The sequence below is a fragment of the Schistocerca americana genome, chromosome 1 (genome assembly GCF_021461395.2).
Source record: "Schistocerca americana isolate TAMUIC-IGC-003095 chromosome 1, iqSchAmer2.1, whole genome shotgun sequence".
Taxonomy (NCBI): Eukaryota; Metazoa; Arthropoda; class Insecta; order Orthoptera; family Acrididae; genus Schistocerca; species Schistocerca americana.
In genome coordinates, this window is record NC_060119.1 from 818012922 (window position 1) to 818034807 (window position 21886).

The following is a 21886-nucleotide window of genomic DNA, read 5'->3' on the forward strand; positions in this document are numbered from 1 at the left end:
GTTGGTGGTTCACATCGTCCATAAACAGCCCTTTTCAATCTATTCCAGGCATGTTCGATAGGGTTCACGTTTGGAGAATAAGCTGGCCACTCTAGTCGAGCGCGGTTAAAGGCGCTGCAGTCTGGAACCGCAAGACCGCTACGGTCGCAGGTTCGAATCCTGCCTCGGGCATGGATGTTTGTGATGTCCTTAGGTTAGTTAGGTTTAACTAGTTCTAAGTTCTAGGGGACTAATGACCTCAGCAGTTGAGTCCCATAGTGCTCAGAGCCATTTGAACCATCTAGTCGAGCGATGTCGTTATCCTGAAGGAAGTAATTCACAAGATACGCACGATGGTGGCGCGAATTGTCGTCCATGAAGACGAATGCCTCATCAGTATGCTGCCGATATGGTAGCACTATCGGTCGGAGGATGGCACTCATGTATCGTACAGCCATTACGGTGCCTTCCATGACCGCCAGCGGCGTACGTCGGCCCCACATAATGCCACTCCAAAAGAGCAGGGAACCTCCACCTTGCTGCGCTCGCTGGACTGTGTATCTAAGGCGTGCAGTCTGACCAGGTTGCCTCCCAACACGTCTCCAACGATTGTCTGGTTGAAAATATATGCGACACTGATCGATGAAGAGCACGTGATGCCAGTCCTGAGTGGCCCATTCGGCATGTTGTTGGGCCCATCTGTACCGCGCCGTACGGTGTCGTGGTTGCAAAGATGGACCTCGTCGTGGACGCCGGGAGTGAAGTTAGCCATCGTGCAGCCTATTGTGCACAGTTTGAGTCGTAACACAGCGTCCTGTGGCTGCACGAAAAGCACTATTGCTGTCAGGGTTCCTCTGAGCCATAATCCGCAGGTAGCGGTCATCCACTGGAGTAGTAGCCATTGGGTGGGCTGAGCGAGGGATGTCATAGACAGTTCCTGTCTCTCTGTATCTCCTCCATGTCCGAACAACATCGCTTTGATTCAGTTCATGGCGCCTGGACACTTCCCTTGTTGAGAGCCCTTCCTGGCACTAAGTAGCAATTCAGACGCGATCGAACCGCGGTATTGACCGTACATGCATAGTTGAACTACAGACAACATGAACTGTGTACCTCCTTCCTGGGGTAATGACTGGAAATGATCGGCTGTCAGACCCCCTCCGTCTAATAGGCGCTGCTCATGCATAGTTGTTTACATCTTTGGGCGGGTTTAGGGACATCTCTGGAAAGGGACTGTGTCTGTGATACAATATCCACAGTCAATGTCTATCTTCAGGAGTTATGGGAACTGGGGTGATGCAAAACTTTTTTTGATGTGTGTACTATTAACTTCCTTTCAAGGGCACAGATAAGGATATCTATATTTCATCCACCTTTAGATAGCTATGCAATTCGAATGGCAGCAATTTTTCTCGATTTTACTTTGTTGATGTGCATTTTAGAACGAATTTTATCATTTACTTCTTTTTAGTTCTTCCTTCCCCTGTTGTGTGTTTTGTTCGCTGTGTTACCAGTTAGGATGTAGCCACTGAGTTTTGTTACTTTTGGAACCTAAGTACTCGATCATTATATCTTAGCACTGTTTGGAGTGCAGTTGGTGGAGGAGGAGGCTCTTGTTACCGAATTTAGCCCCAACAGCTACTGAAGGATGTTTTGGTTAACAACTGTGTGCCTGCAGAGTCTACTCACCACTCTTCAGATGTCGTGACTTGTAAAGTATTCGAAAATTATTTATCAGATGTTTCTGATACTCAAGTATTCCAAAGGGTACGTATTTTGTGAAGTTTCCAACATGTGTGAGACTGTTTTTGATCTTTCTTCAGTTGCGCAAGGAAGCTCTGGAAGTATTTGATGGATTTGTGTTGAACCTACGGCCGGCAATGTAGGAAGATACCAGCTCACCATACAGAGATCAGAAGAGTGCAGCAGTACGGACAGTGACGTCACCAGACAATGAGCTCAATGACAGTTCCACTACACTCCCTGTAAAGGAAATGTTATCACTAACAGAAATTAGTGTACGGGTTCAGGCATAACTATACGTTAGCAAAAAAACGAAAATCTTAGATTTTCTTTATTAAGGTTTATTTTTACTGAGCAGTCATAATTATCATATGCACAGACTGGTAAAATACTGATATTGGGTGTTCACAACTGTGAAGCGAAGTTCCTAACTATTCTAAGATTCTTTAATGTAAGATTGTTGATGACCACGTCTGGGGGGTCGATAAAATACAAACAAACTAAATACAATTGGGGCCAGAGATATAAATTAAACTAAAAATGCACAATGAAAATACTCAAACTTAAATGGGGTCTGTTTAAGGTGTATAAACATCACTGCAAATATAATTGCACAATTAAAACAGTTCAATAACTTGAGAGTTTAAAGCACTCTGCAGTTGCTGGTCAATCCTTTTCGTTAGGGCGGATATCGCGCGCATCTACTTCAATTAAGCCTGACAATCGTGAATTTGTTTAACTAAAGGTCATGGTTGAATGTATGAAAAAATTAGGGGAGACAGAGATGATCGCAGTTCTGAGTGTCTATAGAATATCACCTGCTGATGTAGCGCGGGCGCATGAGATTACCTTTCGTTGGTGGCGGCAGTGGCTGCTGTCGGCGCGAGCTGTGAACCTGAGAATCTATTCCAAATCTCTCTCGACTGTTAAACACCGGTCTGATACATTTCCTACGTCTTCAGGGAAATCGAGACTCCTAGTTATTCCCTAGCTAAGTTAATTGGCATGGTACACGCTATTTGGCTGGAATAGCGTGTACATCGTTGTGCTCAAATCGCTCGCAAGCGTTAACTTTCAGTGCTCAGTGCAGTTCGCTGTACTAGGAGACTTTGCAGTTTAACTCCTTAAGAGTTAAGACGAGCCTTTGAAAAAGTGTTCACATAATTACTCTCGAAATCGTCTCAGCGTGGTGCGGTCGCCTTGCTCAACACTCGACGATTTGCTGCAAGAGGAGAGTTAAGTTTTCTGTCTGCGTTTGCCTATATCAGAGGTGATTGCCACGCGTTTTCTTTCTGACCAGTCTGAGTGTTCGTACTTGTTATAACCCCACCCACTAGAGTTTATGCATCCCATCACAGTCTTCGTGTTTTTTTTTTTGTTTGTTTTTTTTTTTTTTACTCCAATGGGTTTCATCACAGGTGGCTACAATGAGTCACCAATATTTTGAGTGGGTTCTTCCTGGGCGTCTATATGCCATCTACAACCGTGTTTCTGCAGAAAGGATTTTTTGAAGGGTCATCGTTAAAAGCATGGACAAGGGCGGCTTTTGCTGGCGCCCTGCGCAGTGGCTGCAGTGTCGCATTGTGTCCGCTGGATATTCGGCTGTGGGAAGGTATCGGCCGAACATGGGACGGGCGTTGCCGTCGTAAAATTCTTCTTTCCTCAGAACTGCGTCTCTTAGCTCGGGACTGGGAAATTATGTGCGTGCAGTTACTAGTGTGAGAGCTAGTGCTTCATATTCACGAAATGTTGGCATGTCTATTCGATTTGCCTATCAGTAAAATACGTAGATTTTCGTATAACTATGTCCTGTGACATATCGATTTAACTGGAATTGTTTCAGGAATTCGATGTAAGGTGTGTTGATTCTTTTGACACCTTACAAGTCGACCAACTATCTCCTAAACATTAGCTGGATTTTCTCTATATGTGTCTCGGTACAATCGAATGTTTCAGATAGAGTTAAAATATGAGGGCCTGTTAGCCCATTTTACGAAAGACAGAGGCTTTGCTGCTAGCTTAGTTGTGGTAGTGCTTGGTTGACCATTGTGTTTCCAGCTATGTCAAAATCACTAATTCCAATAACTATATGAACATCCTGGAAGAGATCTTTTAAGTCAACAACAAAAAAGTTACTTGTTTCCATGTTGGCTATGTTTCAGATGTTCGCCTATACCTTGCAAGCCACAGCCTGCCACATTCAGTCCCCCCCTTTCCTGTTCTAGTCGTGAGAACTGCACAGGAAAACGATTGTTTGTAAGCTTTGTGTGAGTTTGAAGACTTCTAGAAGTACAAGTAGAAGGAGACAATATATTGGTTGACTCTTCAAGGAATGTATGCTCTCGGAATTTTAGCAGGAAAGAACACTGTGATGCACAATACCTCATCTGCAACGGGAGTTGTCTGATCACCTCCGTGACGTTTTCGCGCTTAATAAAAGAACCTGTAGCGAACGCAATGTTCTTCTTCTGATCTTCTCCACTTTCTCTAGTACACCCATTTACTGTGGGTGAAGACTGACGAGCAATATTCAAACATCAGTTGAACAACGATTTTGCAAGCAACTTCTTTCTTGGATGTACACACATAAAAAAAAAGGTTTTGCTTCACCCTGGTTCTAAGAACTCCTGAAGATAGACGTTGGCCGTGGATATTGTATAACAGACACAGTCCCTTTGACTCTTCAGAGATGTCACTAAACCTGCCCATAGATGTAAACCATGCATGAGCAGCACCTGTTAGACGGATGGGGTCCTACAGTTGATCATTTCCAGTCATTCCACCAGGAAGAAGGTACACAGTTCATGTTGTCTGTAGTTCAACCAAGCGTACACGGTCAATACCGTGGTTCGCTGGCGTCCGCATTGTTACTTTGTGTCAGGAAGGGCTCTCAGCAAGGGATGTGTCCAGGCGTCTCGGAGTGAACCAAAGCGATGTTGTTCGGACATGGAGGAGATACAGAGAGACAGGAACTGCCGATGACATGCTTCGTTCAGGCTGCCCAAGGGCTACTACTACTGTGGATGACAGCTACCTACGGATTATGGCTCGGAGGAACCATGATAGCAACGCCATCGTATTAAATAATGCTCATAATACAGCCACAGAACGTCGTGTTACGACTCAAACTGTGCGCAATAGACTGCATGATGCGCAACTTCACTCCCGAAGTCCTTGGCGAGGGGCCGGCCGGAGTGTCCGAGCGGTTCTAGGCGCTACAGCCTGGAACCGCGCGACCGCTACTGTCGCAGGTTCGATTCCTGCCTCGGGCATGGATTTGTGTGATGTCCTTAGGTTAGTTAGGTTTAAGTAATTCTAAGTTCTTGGGGCCTGATGACCTGAGAAGTTAAGTCCCATAGGGCTCAGAGCCATTTGAACCTTGGCGGGGTCCATCTTTGCAACCATGTCACCATGCAGCGAGGTACAGAGGGTCCCAACAACATGCCGGTTGGACCGCTCGGGATTGGCATCACGTCCTCTTCATCGATCAGTGTCGCATATGCCTTCAACCAGACAATCGTCGGAGATGTGTTTGGAGGCAAACTGGTCAGTCTGTACGCCTTAGAACACTGTCCAGAGAGTACAGCAAGGTGGAGGTTCCCTGCTGTTTTGGGGTGGCATTATGTGGGGACGACGTACGCCGCTGGTGGTCATGGAATGCACCGTAATGGCTGTACGATACGTGAGTGCCATCCTCCGACCGATAATGCTACCATATCGGCAGCATACTGATGAGGCATTCGTCTTCATGGACGACAATTCGCACCCCCATCGTGCACATCTTGTGAATTAATTCCTTCAGGATAACGACATCGCTCGACTAGAGTGGCCAGCATGTTCTCCAAACATGAACCCCATCGAACATGCCTGGGATAGACTGAAAAGGGCTGTCTATGGACGACGCGACCCACCAACCACTCTGAGGGGTCTATGCCGAATCACCATTGAGGAGTGGTACAATCTGAACCAACAATGCCTTGATGAACTTGTGGATAGTTTGGCACGACAATTACAGGCATGCATCAATGCAAGAGGACGTGCTACTGGGTATTAGAGATATTGGTGTGTACAGCAATCTGGACGACCACCTCTGAAGATCTCGCTGTTCGGTGGTACAACACGCAATGTGTAGCTTTTATGTGCAATAAAAGGGCGGAAATGATGTTTATGTTGATCTCTATTCCAATTTTCTGTATAGGATCTGGAACTCTCAGAACCGAGGTGATGCAAAACTTTTTTGGTGTGTGTATTACACTTTCTAAGGATTCGTCCAGTGAATTTCAGTGTGGCAACTGTGTTACCTGGGAATACTTTTATGCAATCGTTCCAGTTTAGATCTCTCGTTGTGCATATCCCCAAACATACGAGTATAACGAATTTGACTGTTTCCAATGATAGTTGGGCAACCGTGTAATCATACATTAGTTGGTATGTGCGCCTATTTGTATGCAATTCTTTAAATTTGCTTATGTCGAGTCTTAACCACCAGTTCCTGCACTAAGCCTTGAGATCTTGTATGCCTTGCAGTATTTCGCTATAACTGTTGCGCCTTCTCTATGTAGAACAGTCTCATGGATCAGCTGACATAATCCACTAGGTCATTTATATATACTGTGAACTGTAATCATTCCTAAAAACTCGCTTGGTGCACGCCATAAGTTCTACATCTACATCTACATCCATACTCCGCAAGCCACCTGACGGCGTGTGGCGGAGGGTATCTTGAGTACCTCTATCGGTTCTCCCTTCTATTCCATTCTCGCATTGTTCGTGGAAAGAAGGATTCTCTCTGATTTTATCCTCATGGTCTCTTCGCGAGATATACGTAGGAGGGAGCAATATACTGCTTGACTCTTCGGTGAAGGTATGTTCTCGAAACTTTGACAAAAGCCCGTACCGAGCTACTGAGCGTCTCTCCTGCAGAGTCTTCCACTGGAGTTTATCTATCATCTTCGTAACGCTTTCGCGATTACTAAATGATCCTGTAACGAAGCGCGCTGCTCACCGTTGGATCTTCTCTATATCTTCTATCAACCCTACCTGGTATGGATCCCACACTGCTGAGCAGTATTCAAGCAGTGGGCGAACAAGCGTACTGTAACCTACTTCCTTTGTTTTCGGATTGCATTTCCTTAGGATTCTTCCAATGAATCTCAGTTCTGGCATCTGCTTTACCGACGATCAACATTATATGATCATTCCATTTTAAATCCCTCCTAATGCGTACTCCCAGATAATTTATGGTATTAACTGCTTCCAGTTGCTGACCTGCTATTTTGTAGCTAAATGATAAAGGATCTATCTTTCTGTGTATTCGCAGCACATTACACTTGTCTACATTGAGATTCAATTGCCATTCCCTGCACCATGCGTCAATTCGCTGCAGATCCTCCTGCATTTCAGTACAATTTTCCATTGTTACAACCTCTCGATACACCACAGCATCATCCGCAAAAAGCCTCAGTGAACTTCCGATGTCATCCACAAGGTCATTTATGTATATTGTGAATAGCAACGGTCCTATGACACTCCCCTGCGGCACACCTGAAATCACTCTTACTTCGGAAGACTTCTCTCCATTGAGAATGACATGCTGCGTCCTGTTATCCAGGAACTCCTCAATCCAATCACACAATTGGTCTGATAGTCCATATGCTCTTACTTTGTTCATTAAACGACTGTGGGGAACTGTATCGAACGCCTTGCGGATGTCAAGAAACACGGCATCTACCTGTGAACCCGTGTCTATGGCCCTCTGAGTCTCGTGGACGAATAGCGCGAGCTGGGTTTCACATGACCGTCTTTTTCGAAACCCATGCTGATTCCTACAGAGTAGATTTCTAGTCTCCAGAAAAGTCATTATACTCGAACACAATACGTGTTCCAAAATTCTACAACTGATTGACGTTAGAGATATAGCTCTGTAGTTCTGCACATCTGCTCGACGTCCCTTCTTGAAAACGGGGATGACCTGTGCCCTTTTCCAATCCTTTGGAACGCTACGCTCTTCTAGAGACCTACGGTACACCGCTGCAAGAAGGGGAGCAAGTTCCTTCGCGTACTCTGTGTAAAATTGAACTGGTATCTCATCAGGTCCAGAGGCCTTTCCTCTTTTGAGCGATTTTAATTGTTTCTCTATCCCTTTGTCGTCTATTTCGATGTCTACCATTTTGTCATCTGTGCGACAATCTAGAGAAGGAACTACAGTGCAATCTTCCTCTGTGAAACAACTTTGGAAAAAGACATTTAGTATTTCGGCCTTTAGTCTGTCATCCTCTGTTTCAGTACCATTTTGGTCACAGAGTGTCTGGACATTTTGTTTTGATCCACCTACCGCTTTGACATAAGACCAAAATTTCTTAGGATTTTCTGCCAAGTCAGTAAATAGAACTTTACTTTCGAATTCATTGAACGCCTCTCGCATAGCCCTCCTCACACTACATTTCGCTTCACGTAATTTTTGTTTGTCTGCAAGGCTTTGGCTATGTTTATGTTTGCTGTGAAGTTCCTTTTGCTTCCGCAGCAGTTTTCTAACTCGGTTGTTGTACCACGGTGGCTCTTTTCCATCTCTTACGATCTTGCTTGGCACATACTCATCTAACGCATTATGTACGACGGTTTTGAACTTTGTCCACTGATCCTCAACACTATCTGTACTTGAGACAAAACTTTTGTGTTGAGCCAACAGGTACTCTGAAATCTGCTTTTTGTCACTTTTTCTAAACAGAAAAATCTTCCTACCCTTTTTAATATTCCTATTTACGGCTGAAATCATCGATGCCGTAACCGCTTTATGATCGCTGATTCCCTGTTCTGCGTTAACTTTTTCAAATAGTTCGGGTCTGTTTGTCACCAGAAGGTCTAATATGTTATCGCCACGAGTCGGTTCTCTGTTTAACTGCTCAAGGTAGTTTTCAGATAAAGCACTTAAAAAAATGTCACTGGATTCTTTGTCCCTGCCACCCGTTATGAACGTCTGTGTCTCCCAGTCTATATCCGGCAAATTAAAATCTCCACCCAGAACTATAACATGGTGGGGAAATCTACTCGAAATATTTTCCAAATTATCCTTCAGGTGCTCAGCCACAACAGCTGCTGAGCCAGGGGGCCTATAGAGACATACAATTACCATGTCTGAGCCTGCTTTAACCATGACCTTCACCCAAATCATTTCACATTTCGGATCTCCGTCAATTTCCTTCGATACTATTGCACTTCTTATCGCTATAAACACGCCTCCCCCTTCACTGTCCAACCTGTCTCTGCGGTATACATTCCAATCTGAGTTTAGGATTTCATTACTACACTCCCGGAAATGGAAAAAAGAACACATTGACACCGGTGTGTCAGACCCTCCATACTTGCTCCGGACACTGCGAGAGGGCTGTACAAGCAATGATCACACGCACGGCACAGCGGACACACCAGGAACCGCGGTGTTGGCCGTCGAATGGCGCTAGCTGCGCAGCATTTGTGCACCGCCGCCGTCAGTGTCAGCCAGTTTGCCGTGGCATATGGAGCTCCATCGCAGTCTTTAACACTGGTAGCATGCCGCGACAGTGTGGACGTGAACCGTATGTGCAGTTGACGGACTTTGAGCGAGGGCGTATAGTGGGCATGCGGGAGGCCGGGTGGACGTACCGCCGAATTGCTCAACACGTGGGGCGTGAGGTCTCCACAGTACATCGATGTTGTCGCCAGTGGTCGGCGGAAGGTGCACGTGCCCGTCGACCTGGGACCGGACCGCAGTGATGCACGGATGCACGCCAAGACCGTAGGATCCTACGCAGTGCCGTAGGGGACCGCACCGCCACTTCCCAGCAAATTAGGGACACTGTTGCTCCTGGGGTATTGGCGAGGACCATTCGCAACCGTCTCCATGAAGCTGGGCTACGGTCCCGCACACCGTTAGGCCGTCTTCCGCTCACGCCCCAACATCGTGCAGCCCGCCTCCAGTGATGTCGCGACAGGCGTGAATGGAGGGACGAATGGAGACGTGTCATCTTCAGCGATGAGAGTCGCTTCTGCCTTGGTGCCAATGATGGTCGTATGCGTGTTTGGCACCGTGCAGGTGAGCGCCACAATCAGGACTGCATACGACCGAGGCACACAGGGCCAACACCCGGCATCATGGTGTGGGGAGCGATCTCCTACACTGGCCGTACACCACTGGTGATCGTCGAGGGGACACTGAATAGTGCACGGTACATCCAAACCGTCATCGAACCCATCGTTCTACCATTCCTAGACCGGCAAGGGAACTTGCTGTTCCAACAGGACAATGCACGTCCGCATGTATCCCGTGCAACCCAACGTGCTCTAGAAGGTGTAAGTCAACTACCCTGGCCAGCAAGATTTCCGGATCTGTCCCCCATTGAGCATGTTTGGGACTGGATGAAGCGTCGTCTCACGCGGTCTGCACGTCCAGCACGAACGCTGGTCCAACTGAGGCGCCAGGTGGAAATGGCATGGCAAGCTGTTCCACAGGACTACATCCAGCATCTCTACGATCGTCTCCATGGGAGAATAGCAGCCTGCATTGCTGCGAAAGGTGGATATACACTTTACTAGTGCCGACATTGTGCATGCTCTGTTGGCTGTGTCTATGTGCCTGTGGTTCTGTCAGTGTGATCATGTGATGTATCTGACCCCAGGAATGTGTCAATAAAGTTTCCCCTTCCTGGGACAATGAATTCACGGTGTTCTTATTTCAATTTCCAGGAGTGTATTTACATCTGGTTTCAGCCAACTTTCTGTCCCTAGTACTATATGGGCGTTGTGACCGTTTATTAATGAGAGCAGTTCTGGGACCTTTCTGTAGACGCTCCTGCAGTTTACTATTAGCACATTAATATTGTTATTCCCTGTTGCATTTTGCCTACTCCTACCTTGCTGCGTCTCAGGAGGCGTCTTGTCGGGCCTAGGGAGGGGATTCTCTAACCTAAAAAAACCCCATGTGCACTCCACACGTACTCCGCTACCCTTGTAGCCGCTTCCGGCGTGTAGTGCACGCCTGACCTATTCAGGGGGACCCTACATTTTTCCACCCGATAGCGGAGGTCGAGAAATTTGCACCCCAGATCTCCGCAGAATCGTCTGAGCCTCTGGTTTAAGCCTTCCACTCGGCTCCAAACCAGAGGACCGCGATCGGTTCTGGGAACGATACTACAAATAGTTAGCTCTGATTTCACCCCGCGAGCGAGGCTTTCCGCCTTCACTAATTCCGCCAACCGCCTGTACGAACTGAGGATGACCTCTGAACCCAGACGGCAGGAGTCATTGGTGCCGACATGAGCAACAATTTGCAGTCGGGTGCACCCAGTGCTCTCTATCGCCGCCGGCAGAGCCTCCTCCACATCTCGGATGAGACCCCCTGGCAAGCAGACAGAGTGAACACTGGCATTATTCCCCGACCTTCCCGCTATTTTCCTAAGGGGCTCCATCACCCGCCTAACGTTGGAGCTCCCAATAACTAATAAACCCCTCCCCCCGTGTGCCTGCTCGGACCTTGCTGAAGGAGCAGCCACATGTCCACTCACAGGCAGAGCGGGCGATGCCACACGGCCAGCCTCCACATTGACCCTCCGCCTCGTGCGCCGCGAACGCCGCTGAACCCACCACTACCCTTGGGGAGAGGGTGGCCCAACCGCGCCCAGTACACGCGAAGATGTCTCGACAGCAGGGACAGTGGGTGAAGCATGTAACACCTGGGGTGTACCTTGCGACGCACCAGACTCCCCACTGCCGCTACACTCCGAGGCAGCAGCCTGAAGACGGCTGACCGCGGCCATCAACACGCTCAGCTGTTCGCGAACAGTGGCCAGCTCCTCCTGCGTCCGTACACAGCAGTCACACATCCTATCCATCCTAAGGAATCAATTTACTGAAGAGAGTTAATCAACCTTTAACTAGACTGCTAATTCACTAAAGGCGGCTGTTTATTAACTAAACTGTGGTTGCTAGGCACTTCTTGTAGAAAACAATGAAAATAGCACTACCTGTCTCTGGACTGTATTGAAAACAAACACTAGCACTACTGGCACTATGGCTGACTAAAGGGACTCTCTCTGACTGTATTCAAAACAAACACGAAATCTATGGAACACTATTAATAGCACCCAACAATTAAAGCTTCCTAAAAGCAAATACACACGGAAGAAGAAGTGACAAGTAAGAAAAATACAGTTAATGCTTAAATTAAGGTAGCTCGCTGCACAGCAGACGTGAAGCAGACTGGAGTTACGACGAGTTACTTTTAGGTGCGAAGGTTTCACTCCGCTATGGCAGCTGGGTTTTGTTTCTGAAGATGAAGGTGACAATGACAGAAGTATCCAACTGGATGTGTGTAGATAATTTATCTATCCAAATGATTTCGTAAGTAGGTTGAATTTACATCTCTTTAATTCAAATTTCTTACGTGTAGCAACAAATGCCTTACGCCATGTAGCTTGTGATTTCGACAAACTCGCAAAATTTTGCCAACGAACTTTGGCATCGAATATAAAATGGCCTCCGTTGCCTTTAGAAGTGCTTCAGATAAGGTATTACGCATTTTAATCTGTTAGGAGCCTTTCGCAGGGTCTAACTCAAACTCACATATATTTTATAACGGAACACTTAAACAAGGAAAATGTTAGTGTCCGATATGTGCCTGTTATTGATCAACGGTAATACAATGTAGGATCAGTTTAAGGTAAACCAGCACAGGTTATGTGTTATCTGACGTATTTGACTCGTTTAACTCATCTGGCGCGAGCATCCTGGGACTCTGAAACATCATTGCCCTGGTGGCAAAAGGTTGTAGTTTTAAAGGTCCACTTGGCATTATCGCCAATGTAAAGTGCTGCCAGTTGGATTCGCAAACATACAGACGATGTGTTGCTACCAGGACAGTTAATATCTGTGGGTGCTCGCTTATGATGAGTGAAACCAGTAATGAAGATGTATCACACGACCTGTGGTGGTTTAGCTAGACATTAATTATAAAGGTCACTGTGTCCGCTGCAGTCTGTGTATCAGTTTATTAAAGATAGGATCATGATGTAGCTTACAGGTACTCAAATGTTGATGCAGCTTCTGATGAAGGTATTGCGAAATGAGTGTCGCTTTCCGGAGACGGTTCCCGTGGCCGTGTCCTTCATTCGGGTCAATTCCATTAGTAGCGGGAAAGGTCTAGTGGTGGTGTGGGACGTGACGGGGTCTCGTGTTGCAATCTACCCACTAGTGCCTTTCTTCTTGGCCGCCGTTCGCGAATTAGCGCTTCCTGCCTGCGGCCACTTACACGGTGCCGCCGACTGCCCTGGTGACGTAGCGCGGGACAGTCGAGCCGCAGGCGCTGCTCGGTTAGGCGACTGGTCAGTCAGAAGTCCAGTATCCACGCACCTCGATAACGAACGCGCCAGTCGGACAAGGCCTGCCCACAGTAAGTATTAACAGCGGATCCTCACCTCAGTTTCACTCAGCTGAAGATTATGCTGCAGCATACAGGCTGTACAGTATTCCCTGTCTCTCTCTGTCCTTTTTTATTTTTTCCTGCCTAACCAAAAACTGAAATTATGATGGAAAACTTAATAATAAAATCTATCTGCTGTATTTATATCCTTGTTGCCCTAAGCCACAGCTTCATCGTCTGTTGTTATGTAAAGACTTTCGTACTATGTCAACGCACCTATGAAACTGTAAGTAGGCTGTTTAGGTTTTTATGTTGGTAACGCCACGTAGCGCTCTGTATGAAAATCACTGACTGTGCTGTGTGCTGTCTGTGGCTGGTTGGCATTGTTGGAGTATTCTCTATTGTAGTGTTGGGCAGTTGGATGTGAAAAGCGCGTAGCGTTGCGCAGTTGTAGGTGAGCCGCCAGCAGTGGTGGATGTCGAGAGAGAGATGCCAGAGTTTTGAGAACGGACGATCTGGACGTGTGTCCGCCAGAAAAAGGAAATTTGTAAAGATGGATGTTATGAATTGATAGATATACATACGATGACTTTTGAACATTATTAAGGTAAATATATTGTTTGTTCTCTATCAAAATCTTTCATTTGCTAACTGTGCCTATCAGTAGTTAGTGCCTTCAGTAGTTAGAATCTTTTATTTAGCCTGCAGTATTGGCGCTCGCTGTATTGCAGTAGCTTGAGTAACGAAGATTTTTATGAGGTAAGTGACTCATGGAAGGTATAGGTTATTGTTAGTCACGGCCATTCTTTTGTAGGGATTATTGAAAGTCAGATTGCGTTGCTCTAAAAAAATATTGTGTCAGTTTAGTGATGATCAGAATAAGTAAAGAGAGAAATGTCTGAGTACGTTCAGTTTTGCTCAGTTGCTTGAAAATCAAATAACATAAGAGGTTTACCAGCACAGTCATTTCAGAATTTTTCTAAGGGGACGTTTCAAAACTTGCTGACTGTCATATAAAAAAACAAATCAAAGGAATTCACAGATATGGATTTCTGTTGTGTTGACATTGCAATGAAGGTTCTCACATCCTGTTGATAGAACTGTGACTTAAAAATGTACTTCGGCATAGTAAAAGCGTTATAAAGACAACATATTGATTTCACTATTAAGTTTTCTATAGTCATTTCACTGTCTTGGTTTGCAAAGAATAGCCACTCTGTCTACCATGAAATTATTTATTTATTATTTAACTTATGGCAATAAAAACTGCACAGCAACCAATGTAATGAATTGCATAATTTTACAAAATAACTAGACCTGAAACCATAAATCTACAAATTAATATCGAAATTTTCAGTACATTCAAGGGATGCCTTCTACCACTTCACAGATATCTTCTTGATTTCCAGGATAAATTCGCCTGCTACAGCTTGTTACAGTGTCTTTTATTGTCTTCTATTCATTGTCACAGTTATATTGAGAAGATGAAGCCTTTCCTCATCGGTGGATGATTTCTGCACGGATACTATGGCCTGTATGAGGCCTGTTAACTGCCTTTCAAGTACGTTGCGGTAATTCCACGCCGACTGGCATTATGTCACGTCTTATTCCTTATGAGCAATGCTACTCAACGTTTCTGACCAGTTTTCAGTTGATGTAGAAATCTATTTCTTGCAGCGATTCTTTCGATATGATGGGTGAGTGCTTGGACTTTAATCGGCTCATTCTAAGTGTGACCGCATCGGAGTGGTCTGGGATCCGTGGAGTTTTAATTAATTTTTCCAATTCCTGTAGAAGGGCAATATGTCTTCGCAGATGTGGTGACACAATGTCGCTTAGAGGTGGTAACCAGCGAAGAAAACTAGGCCTAATGTATCTGTTATTGTCCTCATTGCTACATTTCACTGAACATTGATTTTCCTCATCTCTAAACTATTATGTAGGAAATCACCAATGGGCAGCAGAGTAGACGAGTTCTAAGAAAGAGCGTCGCAGTGTTGTAGCTCTTGCGACCAGTGACATACCACTCAGCTTCTGTGTGGTGTAACTGCGAGTCTTCAGCTTTGCTTGGATGTTTTCTGCGTGTTTCTTTCAGGACAAGGTTCTATCAAGAGTTACACCTAAATATTTTGGTGGAGGACTCGACCATTAAATCTGACATTTGGCTTTGCATTGCCCATTCTGTTGTTAAGAGGATAGCAACTAACTTAAGTTTTCATTGGATTGGATGTAAACCTCCACTTTTTAATGCACTCAAAGAAATTATAACATCATGGCTACGCAGAAATATTATATTTTTTGTTAAAATTAATGTGAGTAATAAACATTATCACTAACTATATTTTTTAAGTAAAACTCAGCCATTACGGGTTTCGCATCGGAAAGGTTCGCCATAACAGGTCAGTAAATGTTTTGTACTACCTCTTCAATATTCTGTTGATCACGGATGTGTTTTCAACCTAGTCAACACATTTTTTAATATCACTTTGTTTTTAAAAAGAGAGAAGCGTTATATGTTTCATTACTAAAGGGCGTAAAAGCAAATATCTAAAGTTCCTTACTGTAGGAAAGTAACATTCCACAAAACTGGTGACAGTGACACGAAGAATCAATGAGAGCGCACTCGTTATGCAGAACACGAGAGTATAGAAGAAGTATAAAATGCATTTTCCAATTGGAAACCAATCTTTCGTATCCCAAATGAGGAATGCTTCCGTTGCGCCAAAATAAGTGCAGTAAATAGTAATCGCTGATTATTATTTTAATTTAAGCTTCTCTTTTTGTACTTTCATCGAAAAAGTCTGTAGCTGGTGAAGTAACACGGTAGATAATGAAATTTTGCATAACAACAATATGTCAAAATACTCTCCTCTTTGCATGCTATCATTTACCAAAATCTCATTTCAGTATCTCAAATCGCTTATGAAATATGAGAAATGTTGTGGATATTTCACTCTGGCTTTATCACTGACGTGACGTGATCGCAAATGGGTGTGCTACATCAGATTAATTTTCTCGACATTGGTGGCAAGTAGAGACCTTCACCCAAATCTAAAGAAACATACTATATGTCAGCTAAATTTCATAGACAGCAACATACTATGTCTCTCTCTCTCTCTATTTGTTTAGTCGGTTCCGACTCTTCGTGACCCCATCAACCAAATCACGCCACTTTTTCCTGTCTTGCACTTTCTCCCGTAGACCTTCCAGGTTGGAACACATTCCTTCTGTGATGCCATCGATCCATCTCATCCTCTGACGTCCTCTTCTTCTAGTTCCTTCAATCTTCCCCAGCATTAATGTTTTTTCCAGCGAGGCATGCCTTCGCATTGTGTGTCCAAAGTAGGTCAGCTTTTGTTTTAACATTAGACCTTCCAGGGAGAAATCTGGTTTAATTTGCTCCAATATTGATCTGTTGGTTCTCTTTGCAGTCCATGGAACTCTAAGAAGTTTCCTCCAACACCACAATTCGAAGGCGTCAGTTCTTCGCCGTTCAGCCTTTCTAATGGTCCAGGTCTCACATCCATACGTCACAACTGGAAAGACCATAGCCCTCACAATACGGATCTTTGTTGCTAGTGTTATATCTCTGGACCTTACAACCTTGTCAAGGTTTGACATCGCCTGTCTACCGAGCAACAGACGTCTCCGGATTTCATGGCTGCAGTCGCCGTCAGCAGAGATCTGGGAACCGAGATAACTGAATGTGGTCACTACCTCCATGATTCTCCTGCTATATCCCACGAATTGGTAGGTGTAGTTGCCATAATTTTCGTTTTCTTCACATTCAGCATAGGACCGGCCTTTTCACTTTCGTCTTTCACCTTCAGTAAGAGTGTTCTCAATTCTTCTTCACTTTCTGCCAACAGGATCGTATCATCCGCGTACCTGAGGTTTTTTACATTTATTCCAGCTATTTTAATTCCTGTTTCTCCTTCATCTAGCCTCGCATTCCTCATGACATGTTCTGCATACAGATTGAATAAGTACGGTGACAGTATGCAGCCTTGCCGGACCCCTTTCTGAATCTTTACCCATTTCGTTGTTCCATACATAGTTCTCACCGTGGCTTCTTGGTCAAGGTTTAAACTCCGTATCAGATGAATGAGGTGATCTAGTACACCCATGTTTTTTCAGTACGTTCCATAATTTGTTGTGATCGACGCAGTCGAAGGCTTTGGCGTAGTCAATAAAGCAGAGGTACACATCTTTCTGGAATTCTCTCGCTTTTTCCATAATCCACCGAATGTTAGCAATTTAATCTCTAGTTCCTCTTCCTTTCCTAAATCCAGCTTGTTCTTCTGGCAGCTCTCGATCTAGATATAGGCGAAGTCTATTTTGTAAGATTTTCAACATAACTTTGCTAGCATGTGAAATAAGTGCGATTGTTCGGTAATCTGAGCATTCTTTAGAACTTTTCTTCTTTGGAATTGGCATGAATACTGATCTTTTCCAGTCTTCTGGCCACTGCTGCGTGATCCATATTTTTTGATATATTGAGTGCAGCACTTTCACTGCATCCTTTCCAGTGACTTTAAACAATTCTGCTGGTATTTCATCATGTCCACTAGTTTTGTTATCAGCCATATTTTCAAGGGCCCACTGGATTTCGCTCTCCAAAATATCTGGCTCTAGTTCTAAATTAACATTAACATCAGCAGTAGGAGCCCTGTCATGATGCAGTCCTTTCTTGTATAGGTCTTCTACATATTCTGCCCATCTTTCCTTAACATCCTCTGCTTCACTCAGATCTTTCCCGTTTCTATCTTTTATCATTCCAATTTTTGCCTGGAATTTTCCTTTAATTTCTCTAATTTTCTTGTAAAGATCTCTTGTCTTCCCCATTACGTTACTATCTTCAACTTCCTTGCACTGTTCATTAAAGAATATATTTTTATCTCTTCTAGCTAATTTCTTATTACATACTATGTAATAAGCACCAAACCCAAAATCATAGTAACCCATATTTTTCATTGCAAACCTTTTCGAATTTCGCTCAGTGTCCTACTTCCATGTAAATATGCTATGACCATTAACGAAATGATGGGCACGTCATTGTGAACCTGACATATAAAGCCGTAAGTAATGCAAAACTGATTTTTTTAAGGAATACTTTCTGTAAAATAATTTGAGAAAGATTGCAGCGCATGTAGCCCGATTCTGTCATCGCAGTACGTCACCGACAGGCAAAAAGAGGGCAAACGATGATGTCGGTCTCCCCTCTTAGACAAACGAATGAACTCGCCCAGAGTTCTGGACGAAAACTGGTCTCTGCGCATCGGCCACCGTATCATGCACGGAACCTAAATGACTCACTCTAAGGTAAATACAAATCGACTCATTGGTAGGGAGTTAGGAAATGTCAAAATTCAAATGGCTCTAAGCACAATGTGACTTCACATCTGACGTCATCAGTCCCCTAGACTTAGAACTACCTAAACCTAACCAACCTAAGGACAACACACACATCCATGCCCGAGGTAGGATTCGAACCCGCGATCGTAGCAGCAGCATGGTTCCGGACTGAAGCGCCTAGAACCGCTTGGTCACAGCGGCCGGCTAGGAAATGTCAGTTTACTTACAATAATATGAAGAGAACTATCGTGGAAGATTTTCCGGGTGCACTACATCCCCAACACATTCACTTGCAGAAACGTTAGAAAATTTGCAGTGCCGTATGTCTCATCGACTTCGGCGTCAAAAGGCCATTTCACTAGATCGTTTGAGCACTTATGGCGGAAAAATAAATCGTGGCGTCGTTTAAGAAACAGTTTCGTGATTTTCATGCCCATCATGATCACCACACTTGTCCCCCCGAGATGTGGATGAAAAATGACGCGACGTTTAGTTTGGTCTGCTTTGTTCTTTTTCTTTTGCTTTTGTCCCCCATCGACGCACGCACGGCATGGTTATTAACGGATTTGGCACGATTAGTGTAATAGTGGCTAGATCCCGCTCATGCTGCCGCCCAGTTACCCTCTGGGATGGAATATGTGTACCCCAACTGTCGGCGTGTAGTGTTATTGATGTGAAAGTGAGCGAATTCTTTCAAAATCTTTGGAAATTGTGTAACTGAAGCGGGACTTGGGTACCAACCTGCTAATCGCCTAGTGGGATGAGGGAAACAGCCTAAAATCTACGTCAAGGCTGGATGGCACAGCGACCATCGTCGTCAGACCGCAGAGTGGATTCGATCCGGGGCTGGTGCACCTTCCTGTCCTGGAAATGGCACTTTGACACGACGGCTACCAGGGCGGGCCTAGTTTAGTCTGCGTTAGTGGCAACATATCTTTACGAGTTGCTAGCGTAAGTAGCATGTAACACACGATAATATCCGGCATCTTTATGTCTCCGAACATTATCCCAAAATTGCCCTCTACCTAGAAAGGTTGCACAACGCACTGAAATCGTTGCACAAGACGATCTATCTACGAGGATTGTGTTAAAAACGTTTTGGAATGGTGAAGAAGACTACCAATTTGAGTAAGGAACTCGAGTCCGGAAACGACAGGGTCGAAAGGTATAAGCAAAAATCCACTCAAGTTTCACCTTGGCCTTGTATAGAGGTCAAACTGAGGGCCTCTACTTCCGAAACCTGATCATGCCGTACAGACTTCCCGCTGAATATTCCCCAACACCCTCAAGTAACTTCCCCCGTTAACTGCCTAATAATGCTGCACATAACTCGATGCCAGAGAGACCGAAAATCCTATGTCTTCGGTTGCGCAATAATGATTTTCATTTACTTGTACAAGTCTTACAAGCTGTTACATTTACAACAGTTGTTCAAAATGGCGCCCCCCTGCGTCGATGCAGGCATGGCATCATCGCACAAAGTTCTGCTGTACTCTTTGTAATATACCCAGTATCCTTTTCACCCGGCCCCACAGGAAGAAATCAAGTGGTTTGAGGTTGGCTGAATGTGCTAGCAATGAAACTGGACGTTCTATACCTATTCACTTTTCAGGGGATGTTTGATCTAGTATTTCATTGACTCTCAGTCCATTGAGGTGGGATCAATCACGTTTGAACAACATCTGCTGATTAATAACAAGTGGGATGTGATCCTGGTACCTCGATAGTATGTCTCTGATGAACACTGCGTACACCGGTGCATTTCAGTGGGATGGAAGACGAAACGGGTCTAGTTCGTAATTACTGACTATGCCTGCCCATACGTTGACTGATAATCTACACTACTGGCCATTACAATTGCCACACCAAGAAGAAATGTAGATGATAAACGGGTATTCATTGGACAAATATATTATACTAGAACTGACATGTGATTACATTTTAACGCAATTTGGGTGCATAGATCCTGAGAAATAAGTACCCAGAGAAACCACCTCTGGCCGTAATAACGGCCTTGATACGCCTGGGCATTGAGTCAAACAGAGCTTGGATGGGGTGTACAGGTACAGCTGCCCATGCAGCTTCAACACGCTACCACAGTTCATCAAGAGTAGTGACTGGCGTATTGTGACGAGCCAGTTGCTCGGCCACCATTGACCAGACGTTTTCAGTTGGTGAGAGATCTGGAGAATGTGCTGGCCAGGACAGCAGTCGAACATTTTCTGTATCCAGAAAGGCCCGTACAGGACCTGCAGCATGCGGTCGTGCATTATCCTGCTGAAATGTAGGGTTTCGCAGGTATCGAATGAAGGGTAGAGCCACGGGTCGTAACACATCTGAAATGTAACGTCCACTGTTCAAAGTGCCGTCATTGTGAACAAGAGGTGACAGAGACGTGTAACCAATGGCACCCCATACTATCACGCCGGGTGATACGCCAGTATGGCGATGACGAATACACGCTTCCAATGTGCGTTCACCGCGATGTCGCCAAACACGGATGCAACCATCATGATGCTGTAAACAGAACCTGGATTCGTCCGAAAAAATGACGTTTTGCCATTCGTGCACCTAGGTTCGTCGTTGAGTACACCATCGCAGGCGCTCCTGTCCGTGATACAGCATCAAGGGTAACCGCAGACATGGTCTCCGAGCTGATAGTCCATGCTGCTGCAAGCTTCGTCAAACTGTTCGTGCAGATGGTTGTTGTCTTGCAAACGTCCCCATCTGTCGACTCAGGGATCGAGACGTGGTTGCACGATCCGTTACAGCCATGCGGATAAGATGCCTGTCATCTCGATTGCTAGTTATATGAGGCTGTTGGAATCCAGCACGGCGTTCCGTATTACCCTCCTAAACCCACCGATTCCATATTCTACTAACAGTCACTGGATCTCGACAAACGCGAGCAGCAATGTCGCGATACGATAAACCGCAATCGCGACAGGCTACAATCCAACCTTTATCAAAGCCGGAAACGTGATGGTACGCCTTTCTCCTCCTTACACGAGGCATCACAGCAAAGTTTCACCAGGCAACGAAAGTCAACTACTGTTTGTGTATGAGAAATCGGTTGGAAACTTTTCTCATGTCAGCACGTTGTAGGTGTCGCTACCGGGGCCAACCTTGTGTGAATGCTCTGAAAAGCTAATCATTTGCATATCACAGCATCTTCCTCCTGTCTGTTAAATTTCTCTTCTGTAGCACGTCATCTTCGTGGTGTAGCAATTTTAATGGCCAGTAGTGTAGAAATACAATCATTTTTGTTAGTATTTTAGTTATTTTCCGCACAGATTACAATGATAAACACATCACAGTTTAACACTTTCACATGCAAATGCTTATATCGTTACGAAGATAACATTCTGCCTAGTTGATTGTATAGGAGTTGGTATCATTGTATTCCTTTTTGGATTA

General features: G+C 45.0%; 1 protein-coding gene across 1 annotated transcript in view; it reads left to right on the top strand.

Moving 5' to 3' along the window:
• Positions 1-13044: 13044 nt before the first annotated feature.
• LOC124612984 (thyrotropin-releasing hormone-degrading ectoenzyme-like) overlaps positions 13045-21886 on the top strand; it is a 291166-nt gene continuing 282324 nt past the window's right edge. Inside the window, exon 1 of the mRNA XM_047141525.1 lies at positions 13045-13144. The gene's annotated coding sequence lies outside the window, so the exon portion shown is untranslated. The remainder of the gene's footprint in view (positions 13145-21886) is intronic.